Raw genomic sequence first — 12,761 nt, 5'->3', positions numbered from 1 at the left:
CGTTCAGAGTCCACCCAAGATGAAAGAAAGACCATCAGAAGATGGAAAGCCTACCCCAAAGCTCAGAGCTTGCACGCAAGACCCTGCGCTCCCCTCGCTTGAACTCTTAGCCCAATCCGATGGGCAACTGTAGTTCAGTTTACAGGGTGATCACAACCAAGAAACAAAACTCGGAGTTAGAATATTCATGACCAAGCCGCACGCTTAAAGCAGTCGGGAAAGGTTTGTTGAATACATTCAAATAATTAATACATATGAGAACACTGCAATTCCCTCTTTGCTGGTCCACAAACAGAAAGAAGCTAAATTCATTAGATTAATATTTGTTGAGACTTATTAGTTTAGCTCTAATTTCATGATCAGATGGCATTTTCGGGAAGTTGAAAAGCAAGCTCTAAAGATTCATTGAACCTAAACCATGGCATTAAAGAGCAAGCAATTTAAAAATTTTCCAAGAAGAAAGCCTGTGCCCAGTTGCTGGTTTGCTTTTAACGCTGTTCTCCCACCAACTGGGAAATCAGCCGCTTTTCTTCCTTACCCAGTCTCAGGCCAGGGCTCAGGCTTGTTAATATGAAAGCAAATAAATGGCTCCTCCGGCTGACTCGACGGCGGGATGCTCGGCGGAGGGAGTCAATACTGGATCCCTCCCTGGGGTGAGCTGGCGCAGCACCTCGGCCAGGCTCAGGGTGGTGGAGCTCCCATACTCGGCCGACGGAGCATTTCCCAGCCTCTGCCAGTCTACAACACTTGACCTAGCAACGGCCATTCAAAGAGTCCCCACTCAATGCCACCAAGCCATCTCCCGTGGGCAGATAACGAGAGCAAGGAGCCTTCTCCAGGGACTCAGCCTTCCCGAGGCAGGGTTGCCTCCTGGCTTTGATGGTGGCCATCTCCGCACACAACTCATAAGACCTCAGAAGAAGGTCCGGATGCTTTTAAGTCATCTTTTAACTGAACTGGACAAGCAAGACTGGGCTGATCCGAGTGGTGTCCTCGGTGGCCAAGAACCAGGGTGAACCGCAACCCCTTCGCGCCAGGAGGCAGCAGCAAAGCAAAGACCTTGCACCCGAGCTGAGACTTCCCCGTATTTCATTACCACCACCCGGAGACCTCATTCAATAAACCCAGTAACTGCAGTCTCGGCATGACAGCAACATAAACCACGGCTGCCGACCCCGCCTCAATCTCGGCTGCTCCATGCGTGAAAGCTTCCAAGCCCCTGGACCCAGGCAAAATATTTCATCACGAGGAAGACTTTGTACAGCAAAGAGGGCTTCATTGCATGCGTCAAGGAGCTGGAAAGAGCAAGAAATGCCCAGTGTACAGTTGTCCAGCAAGATTCCTGTCCCAGACCGGGCTGGATACTGGAGAGCCTACCTGGGCCATGGTCTGCAGGTGGTGGGGAGAACCTGGACTCATCCCTGAAGGCAGCCTGGGCCCGTCTCTCCTGGGAAGGGCACTCCACTTGGAGGTAATAACATGCTTCATTCCCTGCTCCTTAAGGAAACTTTTAGGGAGGCAGAATTGATTCTGAAGTGTTATTATCTTAATTAGAGCGCACATTTGCCACTGCTGAAAAAGCCAAGGGCCAGGTTCTCAGCTGGTGGAAGCCATGGGAGGATCTCGATGCCTTTGCACCAGCTGGGGAAAAAAAAAAGAAAACTCAGGTGATGCTGTCGCTGCCAAGATGCCAGCGACCTTCCCAGGGCTCGGCTGCGGCATCTTCCTCCCCCGCCGTGTTTGCTTTGGCCTCAAGCTCCCTCTTCGCCCGGCTGGAAAGGTCAGCACCCCCCCGGCGGAGGGGAGGGCAGGAGCAATCACCCCCCTGGGTGACCCCTCGCCCCGGTCCCCGCGCTGCCCGGGGCCGACGCGCGCCCAGCCAGCTGCTGGGTGGCTGACCCCTGCGGGTCCCCGCGCTGACAAAAGGCCTATCTTCTCTCTGCCTAAATGATTTAAATTCTAATCAAACATCATTTATAGCACATCTCGGAGCCGTCTCCCGGGAGCTGGTCCCACGTGAGCCGTTGCCAGGGCAACCGGGGGGTCTCATTTCAGAAATGTCAGATTGCATTATTGTCTTCACACTTCTCTGATAAGCCGGTGTCTCTCCCTCTCCCGCCACCCCTCCTCGCATGCCAACCTTCTCCCCCCCTTGCCTCCCCGCTCCCCGGAGGAAATCGCCGGCTCCGTTTCATTCCTTGCCCTGCCAGCACCACCCTCCCAACGCGGGGTCCCCGTTGGGCTCCGCTGCCTGGGCCGGTGTCGCGGTATTTTTGATGGAGAAGGAAAGGAGGGCTTGGTTTGTGTTGGCCACGCTGGGGTGGAGGGGGAGACGCTCTCATCGTCCCCCCACAACGCTGCATCCCCTGCCTTGACGTCGTGGTCCCCGGCGTGCCAGGGTGCTGTGGGGCTGTACAGGGCTACTTGCTGTCTTCCAAAAAAAAAGGGGCCAAGGGTGGACACAGAGTTCAGAGCAAGCTCCAGTGCCCGCCCAGGTGAGCCCCGCTCTCCCACAGCCCTCACAGGGGACCTTCTCTCCGGAGAGCATCTCCCAGCACATCTAAAGCAGGGTGTCCTACAGGATCCTGCACCGCAGGAGGACACCGCAGCTTCTCCTGCCAGGGCTTCGCAGCCTGCCCCACGGCAGGGGTGAGCACTGGGGCCCACCCAGGTAAGGGGCCCATGGACACCTTCTGGAGCATGGCTGCTCCTCTGCTCCATGGTGTTCCCCTTGGAGAGGCTCACCTTGATGGCAGCTGCGCTCAAAGCCATCGCCCTGCGCTGCGAGAGCTGCCCACGGAGGAAAACAAGCGGCACATGAAGGAAGAGCAGCTTTGCACAGAGAAACTTCTGGCCTTAAATACCTCCCAGCTTCCCCCCAGTTAGGCTGGCCCATGAGCAGGGCTCCTGAGCCAGCTCCAGATCCACAGCTACGTGGCCAGGTTCTCCCAACCAGCCCTGCTTCCAACAAAGCTGTGGAGCCCAGGTCAGCTTTCTTGCTTCACTCCTGCCTTGTAAAATGACCTACAAGAACCACTTGATAAGGATCTACAAACCACCCAACCTAGCAGAGCCCCCATGCTCCTCATGCAGGACCAAGGGGGGACAGGTTGAAGCAGTTCGACATCATCAGACAACTTTCACTAAGGTCACAACCATGTTGAGCCAAGAGCCCATCTGACACAGCCAGGTAAAATAACCACCAAAAGACAAGAAGAGAAGTCACCAGAAAAAGAGCACAGACACCTCACACAGCGTGAGCTAGATCACAGCCACCATATACACACCAAAGCCTTCAGCAGGCAGAAAGACCTCCTCTCTCTCCAACTCAGCACCTTCTCCTTGACATGGTGGTCACTGCTATCATGGCCAGGGCACACTACTTCTCCTTGGAGCACCAACAAGCCAACCCAACCCCACCCCAGGAGACTATATAAGGTTCAGGTGCCCCTCATTCCCATATCTTCTGAAGGCGTTGCCAACTCATCGCAGCCAGCTGTGCTGCTTTGGCCCTCCTCCAAGCTGTGTCTACCAGCGAGGTCCACCTCCATCCCTGCAGCCGTCCTTGCCTCCAGCTCCCCAAGGCCAGGCTGATGTATTGACGCCATGGTCGGCTGACGAACCTTTAGGGAGGTCTCGCACAGCTCTGAGCTGGGTCCAGCGCAGCCGTGGTTGCCACACGCCAGCAAGGATTGCCCGCTGAGCTGCTGGGAATTTGATCTTGGGGGAAAACAGTCCCGTTTCCACAATCCTGGGAAGGGTTTGGCCAGGAGCCAGTGATGGTCCAACGACCCCAGGGCAAAACTGGGGTGTGTTTATGATTATTCTGCTGCAACTTAGGGGTGCTGGGGTGGGGATAAAGCTGTGCCCAGCGGTTGGGTTTCAGGCTGCTTCCTACAGGAGCCGATGTGACCACACGGGCTGTGCCTGCCCATCTCTCACGCCGTCCCAACAGTCCCAATTCCCCTATTTTTAACCCCGTTTCCCTGCCTCCCGCTGGAAGGTGATGGGGGGTGGCCCCAAAGAACCAGGCCAGTTGCGGTGCCGTCCCTGCGGTCCCCAGGCACTGGCTCGAGCCCACGTGCACTGTCCCGCATCCCTCCGTCCATCCCTCCATCCATCTGCCGGGCACCTCGGCTGCCTGATAAACCCCTAATGAACCTCCTAACACTGCCTCTTCCCAAAGAATAAACCAGCCCTGGCCCAGGCGGTTAATATTTAACTGAATAAGGGCCATAAATATGGAAAATGGGACTTTTAATTAAATAAGCAGCTTTTAAAAGGGCCCTTGGGCCGAAGAGGCTTTTGTTTAAGTATGATTGATTTGACATGTCCTTTCCCTCCCGCTTTCTCTTGCTCTCTCCCTCTCCTGCTCGGTGCAGGGACGGGAAGCAGGCTGGTGCATCGCGGTCCTGCTGCGGGACCCGCCGCCCTGCCTGCACCCAGCCAAGCTGCCTGCTCCCCTGCCTGCTCCCCAAAAACCTGGCTGTGGCATCAAGACGCAGGTTTGGGAGCATGGGAGCACCCAGGTGGGTCCCCAGAGAGGGACAGCCCTTCAGCTCATTACAGCACATCTGATTTTTAAGATCTACATTGGAGGAGAAGGTTTCCCCCCGGCTGCTGAGCCGGCCTTACCCATCCCAGCCTTGCACCCCCCAGCGCAGGATCTGGCCTCTCCCATCCACCCAGCTACATGGTTTTCCCCATGTAGGGCATGGCGGGTCCCTTACAGAGGGGATGGAGGGGAAACTGAGGCAGGGAATGACCTGCCAGGTCGGCAGCAGAGCCAGGGGAAGGGACTTTGCCCCGTGCTTCGGTGCCAGATTCATCCCCCCAAATTTCAGCACACACACACCGACTTCGGCTGCAAAGGTGCAGTAAAACCAGGTCTTAATAGCTTTGCTGTTCTTTGACATTTGGGTTTTACTCGCTGTAGCAAGCGGCACTAATTACTTCTTAGTTACCCAGGCGTCGCAGTGCAACCGGAGCAGGGGGTTTATGGAGTGCCACGGGCTGCCGGGGGGCACCGGGATGTTTCCAGGCCTGGGAAGACCCTGGGGAGGTGTTGGGGCATGGGTGGCCCTGCCCGGACCGGCAGCATCACCCCCCGCAGCAGGCAGCTGCCCTGGGCTGAACCGCCGGCGGTGACCCCCTGACTGCCGGGAGCATCTCCTGGCCACCAGACTTGGCTCTTTAAGAAACAGGAGTTGGGTGAAATAACGGGAGGCTGAAGGTCAGAAATTATTGGGAAAAGATGAGAGGACTGGGAAAAGGACCAAGCAGGATCGTTGCTACATCACGGTATAAACCGGAGCTGTGCCCACATCTGCAAGAGTGGATGCAGCATCTGTCCCCGGCTCAACCGGCGCACAGAGACGCTGGAAAAGGCACCGAGAGCAAGAAAGATGTCCCCGAAACTGAACGGCCTTGGGGTGAGGGATGAGTACAGACTCTCGGCTGGTTTGCTCTGTGTATTTTCCACCAGTGGTTCTCTCCCATCCATCCCTCGTCGACGCCGTGGGCCTCCCTTCGCTCCGTGCAGCCGTGGAGCTGGCAGGCGAGAGCACGGTTAACTATCTCAGGGGAAGCCAAGTATTCCCTGCGCCTGTTGCTTCGATGGGATTTCACAGGTGAAGATATGGAGATGGGGAGAAAAAAAAGAGAGCACTAACTTGGAAAAGAGCAGGTTAGGCTTCACATCGCTTCTGGTTGTCCTTGGACATGAAAATGCCCATCCATAAGGTTCCCAGAAGGACGGTGTCCTCAGTCTGGAGTCAGACTGTGCTGCTGGTGGGACCTTCTCCCCCAGAAACCAGTGAAAACCCCTCGAAACAGCTGGTGAGATCCCAAACACTTGAGGCAACCGGAGCTTTTCCCTGGGTCTGAGCACCCCAAATGGTGACACAAGTCATGGATGGTGCCAGGTCCAAAGTCTGCTCAACGCTGGGGTCACCAGAGCTCTTTGGGAGCAGGCAGGACTAGTGGCCATGGGCGGTGGCACACGGAGAGCTGCTCGCCCTGTGCGCCCCTTCCAGGCACCACGGCGTAACTCCGCGTCCCCTGCGACACACGAAACCCGGTGCAAAAGGACGGGCTTCTGGTTTCAGTTTGCTCAAAGATGAAGTCGAACCTTGTGTCTCAACCTCACGCTTTCAGCAGGTCACGCTTCCCCCTGGCATCTGGCCTGGGTTCCCCATCCCAGATGTCATCCCCCAGTCAATATTCCCCTGTGAGGACAGCTTTCTCCTGAGCTGCCTTCCATCTACAGCGGCATGCCCTAATTCTTCATACACATCGCTAAACGTCTTGTATTTTCCCTTTAAAGCACGCAAGGCACAGCCTAGATGAGTTCGGGCTGAGCCCGCACGCTGCACCCCTCCCACGGCAGCGGTGCAGAACAGCTCCTCTCCTCCAAAGCATCCTCAGCCACCTCCAGCGTCGGGTGCCCTCTCAGACACTGCAGAGTCCTAATTTTTCTCTCCCTGAAATCCAGACACTTCTCAGCCCTGGTGTGCAGCTTTTGAACAGTGAAACATGAGGGAATCCTGGTGTTCCCTTGATCCTCGGTGCCTAAAACCACCTTCTGTGAGCCCTTCCCCTCTGGCTGCCAGTGCTGCCTTCTGGCTGCGAGGACGAGGGACATTTCTGGAAGGGGCAGCTCGGGAGATGGAGCCGGGGGACAGAGCCCCTTCCTGGGCAGGGGTTTCCTGGCTCTGCCCCTCTCCTGCTAGAGCCAGCGGAGGATTTTAAGGTTTTCCTTTTAATGCCTGAACAACCTGTTTGAAAAGCAGAGCCCACACCTTTCCCAGCTGGCTCCCAGTTAGAGGAGATGGGAGAAATCTATGGTCCACCTTTGGGTCAGACAGGGGTGTCCTGGATGTCCCCAAGTCCATCACACGCGGTGCCCTGCTGCGGTGTGAAGCTCGGCGCTTGGTCCTCAGCAGCACGAGGGCATCGCTCCTCCCGCTGATTTCCATGGATGCCGATGCTGAGGGGTCCCAAGAAATCCCACCCCAAACCACAGCCGAAACCCCAGGCCGGGCCAGCTTCAGTGCTCAGCCCTGACAGAATCAGTGGCATTTTTTGGATTCAGGCTCAAATTAACGTGAGAAAAACAATCCGGACACACAACCCAGAGCGATGCATCACCCCGGGAGGTCTGATGCCACGAGCAGAGCTGACCACAGGGCTGCTCCCGGGAATGCGAGGCAAAAGGCAGAGCTTGCCACAGCAGTGCAGAGAGAGATTTTTTTTTTTTAAAGGTATGCAGTTCTCAAAAAGAAAAAAAAGAAGGAAAAAAAGGCCCTGTGTTTGCAGCCAACACGTGTAATCTGTTGCAGCCCTTGTCAGACAAAACAGTTTTGCCGTAAGACAGCGATTCCCAGAGGGGAAAGGGGCGAAGTGAAAATACTTTATCAGCTGCGTACATATGTAAAGCGGTACCCTGGTTGAAAAGCAAAGCCTCTTTCCCTTTGAAAGCCGGGAAGGGAGAGACGGGAGGCGATTGCCTGAGAGCGGGGACAGAAATGACACAGGCACAAAGCCGAACGCGGCAAAGCCCAGGCCTCCCTCCTAAAACATGCTTATCTCCCTATCGGACTGAAATAACTACCTAGCTGGGGCGAATATGTATTAAACAAACAAATCCAAACAAACCTGAGATGTGACTCAGTTTGGAAAACTCTTAAAATATACGCGTGGTATTTAATGTACAGAAATTATCACTGAATTCAGCCGTTAAGAGCAGGTTCTGCCGGAGTCCCTGGGGTCAGCAGGGGAAGCGTCCATCGCCCCAAGTTTCTGTGCCACCAGGTTTCTGAGATGAGGGGAGTCACGTTCCTGCCCGGATTTAAGAGGAGATCCTCGGGCAGGAGCTGCCGGCAGACAAGGGCTCTTCCTCCCGCTCCAAATTCAAGGTGTGTTAAAAAACTGGGAATACCAAGACCTGGACGCGTGGCGTAAATCAGCCCTTGGGTTCACAGGATGAGCGGACTCCGCTGGCAACAAGTGTGCTGGCTGCTGAGTCCCCAGCGGAGGCTTCTCCCTCTCCATCCATCAGCGAGAGACCTGAGAAGATGGGAAAAAAAAATAAATTAATGCCACGTAGCAGCTCCCTGCCACTGCCGGCGAGACGGCGAGGGGGACTCGAGCACGCTGCTGCTGGGCTGGGGGGGACACAAGTGCCCGGCTCCATCCCGGGCACGGCCGGCTCTTCCAGCGGGATGGAGAGCCCGGGGAGGGGATGAGACGCCGGGGCGCTTCCCGCGGATGCACACAGGCAGGAGGGAGGTAAGACATGGGATGGGGGGAGGAAGCGGAGAAAAGAAAGGCGAGAAAGAGGAGAAGAAAGGGAAGGAGAAGAGGCGGCGGGGGGAGAGGGAAGGAGCACGCGTGCGTGCCCATCTGGGCGATGCATCACATTGAAATTGTCCCGCATTAAAAATTCACCAGCCAGTGAATTTTCAAGGGATTTGTAGTAATTAGATGACAAAATGCTGGCAAATCTCAGGCTTGCCAAAGATGTTACTCAGGGGTCAAAGACTCGACACTTTTGGCTGGGTAATTTGTAAGTGTCAATCACACTCAGCCATCAGAGAGAAAGGAGAGATCTAACGGCTGAATCCTAACGAAGTCCAAGGCTCCTGCCTGCCGTCGCCCTGCCTGCCGTCGCCGCGCCGCCGCGCTCGCTGCGGGGCGCACGGGGCTCCAGGCGCGCCAGCTGAAACACAGAGTGGGGTGGTTTAGTTTGTTTTTTTTTTTTTAATTAAAAAAAAAACCCAAACTTCCCAGTTTTCATTTTTCAGCCCCAATTTCAGGTGGGAGGAGCGCCTGCTCTAGTTTGCAGCTGCCTGGGGGTGATGTGCCTGTCCCGTTTATCCTGCCGGGGGGTGCAGGACGGTGAGCTGCCACCCCCCGGCGCCAGCCCTCCGCAGCCCTGCATCACTTCTTCCGACACGTGCTTAAAATTGCTCCTGGGTCAGTCTGTCCTCCTGTTTCCCAGGGCTTGCTTAGCCCAGGCTGACACACTGGGCTGGGTTCGGCCGAAAATGAAATTAAAACAGCTCCTGCCTGCAATCTGCCTGTTTCTGCCTCCCCATCAGATGTTATGGAGCCTTTGGAGCCACCAGCACCACCGCATGGGTTGTCTCTGCCTGCCTCAGCTGTGTCAAAATAAGCTGGGTTAATTTAGACACCGGTGGGATGTTCCCAGCGCCGGGGGGTGGCAGGGGCAGCCGAGGGGGTGGCCGTGCCACCGGAGCGGCTGGAGGGGGGTCCCGCTTCGGGCTGAGCCGGCGGCGGCAGCTCGTGCCACACACCCGCCCGGAGCCTGCAGGAGAAAAGAAATTAAAAGGTTTTCTACTTCATCGGCTTAGAAATCAGACCACAAAATGCAAAATTCAAGCTTTACCCAAAGCGCCACAAGAGATCTCGATCCCGGCCATACGCTAAGTCTCCGGCGTGGGGCTCAGGCAGGGCTCAGCTTTGCCAAGGCTCGGCGGGAGGGAGGAGGCTGAGGTTAAGCCTGGGCTTTGCTGCCGGGTTTTCGGGGCAGGGTGGACCCCACAAAGGCAGGGTACGGCCCCATGGGGATGCCTGCCCGGAGACTTAGTGTACAGCCGGGACAGAGATCTCTCGTGACGCTTTGGGTGAAGCTTTAATTTGCATTTTGTGGTCTGATTTCTAAGCTGATGAAGTAGAAGACCTATGGACTGATCAGAGGGCAGCACCCAAGCACTCCTCCAGCCCCATCAGCATCAGCGGGACGGCTGCAAACACGGGCTACGCTTAACTCCAAAACGATTTTAGGTCACCAAACGCGGGAGAGGCAGGAGCGTGACTTCTTCTCCGACTCTTGTGGCTTGTAAAGCTGTCCTCATTACACCTGCTAAACCCCACCTCCGGTTTTGGGCCGTGAGGGACGGTTTAAGCTGTAGGGAAGGGACGGAGGGACGCGGGGGGGCTCCGGCCACCAGCGCTGCAGTGCTGCTGCTGCTGGGGCATTGAGAGCATCCATCATACCCCAAGGAAAAACACTCTGCACACCCCAAAACCACCTTCCAACACACTTAAATAAGCCAAGTCACAGGGCGGGGGGGGGAAAAAAAAGGTTTGTTTGCTCCATGCCACCCAGCGTGCTAAATTTTGCGAGCGTCCTCAATCCAGCGGCACGGGGAGGGGAGAGGTGGCGAGGGGGAGCGGAAGGGCAGGAGGAAAATCGCCTTTGGCCAGAGTTGCTGCGGTTTATTGCGAATCCATTGCGATTCCTTGCTGTAGGACAGCGGGACTGTAATATCTGGTAACTCAGCCAAGCGGCAGCACGGTGCTCTCCAGCCATTGCGCTGCCCTATATAAGGGAGCTAAGGGGACTGTAAAAGTGGCTGTAGGTTTCTCCTCAATTTAAAAAGTCATTTAGCAGCTGCAAAACACCGCCTGGCAACAGCCGGCCCTCGGAGGGGCATCCTTCCTTCAGCCACTCATCAGCTGCATTTCGAGCTCCTCTTCTGCGTAGTTAAATAGCCCGAATCACAGACCGAGATCTGCGGAGGTGCTTCTCCGTTTTTTTCATTTATCTTAACTTTATCTAACATCATCTTAAGATGCTGCTAGAGGAACGTTTGTGGGGAAGCAGCAGCTGATCTGCGGTAAGGAAGGACTCTGTGACCTCCCGAGCTCCCGTTGCTGCTGCTCCGTCCGGGGTTGGCACTCGGGAGCCGTTTCCCACGAGCCGGGGGTGCCCGTGGGGCAGCACCTCCTCCCCGTCGGAGCCTGCTGCCGGCAGATGAAAACCGAGAGCCCACCTCACCGCGCCTGAACGCAGCTCCTACCGCTGCCTCGCTTGCTCTCGCAGGAGAAAATTCAACAGCAGACAAAGCAAAATCTGATTTGCAGTTGAGTGAAAACGAAGAAAACCTTTTTTCCCCCCCCACATCACCTCCCCTGACACAGGCTACAGACACCCCTCTTGCTTTCCTGCTCTTACTTCTGCCTTCATAGGCAGCACCGCATGCAATCGCTGTCCTGGCAGCTTTGCTAAGCCCTGAGCTGGGGACGTCACACGTGGGGACGCGATGACGCCGGCTCCGTACCCTCCGGTCCACGTGGGCTGCGGGGCAGAAGCGCTGGCAGGACACACGGTCCGGGCACGCTAATGCCCATCAGCCCAGCACGGTCCCGGGGCTGGAAGAGAGAGCTGAGCCTAATTACGTGGCACTAATTACGGACTGTGGAACGTAGGGATCCGTGCTGCTGCAGGTCCGAGCCTGGCCGCCGCTGCCCCGCGGCAGGGGAGGTCGGACCTCGTCCCTTCTCCGGGGTCCTCCCCCGTCGCTGCTCTCCGGTCTCCCCGCTCTGGCACCGGCATCGCTTTCTGTATTTCACCGATTCAGGTCACACCGTGCACACACCCGCCTCAGCCAATGTCTGTTCGTATTCTCTCTTCCTAGCTCCAGTTTGGGGTGAAAGCCTCCCTTGTTAGCCAATTTGGATACCTATTTACTGTGAATTACTGAGCCTGATTATTATTCATGAATGGCTAAGTCTGAAATCTCAAGCCCTGCCATGCGATTTCTCTTCCTCGCCAATGCATATATTTAGGGAAAACAGGAGGCAGCGCGTCTCAGTCAAACGCAGCCGCGCACTGGAGAAAGGAAAGCTGCCTCCTCGCTCTCCTGTTTTATTTCCCGGCGAGGAAGGTGGTGGTGGAAGCTGGAAGGTGGTGGTGGAAGCTGGAAGGTGGTGGTGCCGAACACTGGTCACGGTGCGACCCGGGGTAAGGTCCAGACATGCCATAATATGAAGGAGAAGCTCGTGCTCCCCAAATCCTGAGCAAATCTCCAGCGAGCATCCCCATCACCCATCCCCACGGGCGGCTGCAGCCTGGGACGAGGCCAGTTTGCCGCTGTCCCCGTCCATGATGGGGTCCAGCTACCAGCAGTCACCTTGGCCGGGGCTGCTCCCGGCTGATCCGTGGCAATCGGTTACCCAGCGGCAACTCGTCTGATCCCTTAGACACAGTCAGAATATTTTAATGCTGGCTGCAGGGAAGGGAAAGGAGGTTTCTGTGCGAAGCAGGGAAACGATGGGGCGGCAGCAGCGGCATCCCTGGGCTAATCCTCTGGCAGGGCAGAAGCAAACAGGGTTTGCAATGGCAAAGGGCTGGTGGAAGGAGGAAGGGAGACAATTAGGAGCTGAAGAAAAGCAAACCTCGACTGCTGGTTAAAACAGGAATTTGCAGCACACCTGCACGCCCGGCAGGGAGCCGGGCTGCTCCCGGCAGGGATGCGGGAATGGACACGGCGCACAGTGGCTTTGAGCTGTAGGTCTGCACCGCGCTTTGCAAACGGGGAAACCGAGGCAGCGAGGGAAGGTCTCCGCGGGAGAGCATCGCTCCGCCAGCAGCACGCCTGCCTTCGCGACGCTTCCTCCACCTCAAGGGAGCAGCAACCGAAGCACCGTTTTTTTTAAAAGCCCAAACCCTTCCTGCGTGTTTCTTGCCACATCGTGCTCGGGAAGACGACTTCAAGCACCTACAGACACCGCGCTTACTGCCTCTGCGAGCAGACAAGCAAAGCTGGTAGAGTTGCCCGCAAGAAGGCGATGGCTGCCAACGCCAACAGGCAGAAAGAAAGGCTTGAGATCCCAGAGCTCCTGCCCAGAGCCGGCAGCTGCCTGCAACGCAGGGGCTGGAAAGCAGCAAGCATGGCACCGGGGGACGCGAGCTCTTCCTGCAGCCCTGGCAAAGGGCTGGCGAACGGCATCTC

At 56.5% G+C, this 12,761-nt stretch overlaps 1 protein-coding gene across 2 annotated transcripts in view; it reads right to left on the bottom strand.

Annotated features, from left to right (window-relative positions):
• Window positions 1–1,557: 1,557 nt before the first annotated feature.
• Window positions 1,558–12,761, bottom strand: part of RBM19 (RNA binding motif protein 19) — a 79,506-nt gene continuing 68,302 nt past the window's right edge. For both annotated transcript variants that reach the window (XM_082324834.1, XM_082324836.1), the window contains 2 exons: window positions 7,657–8,067; window positions 1,558–1,641 (listed from right to left, as the gene is read on the bottom strand). The gene's annotated coding sequence lies outside the window, so the exon portion shown is untranslated. The remainder of the gene's footprint in view (window positions 1,642–7,656; window positions 8,068–12,761) is intronic.

This window comes from Platalea leucorodia (genome assembly GCF_965183815.1).
Source record: "Platalea leucorodia genome assembly, chromosome: 12".
NCBI lineage: Eukaryota > Metazoa > Chordata > Aves > Pelecaniformes > Threskiornithidae > Platalea > Platalea leucorodia.
Note: the sequence above shows the minus strand (reverse complement) of the source record. Positions and strands in the feature narration are given on the sequence as shown.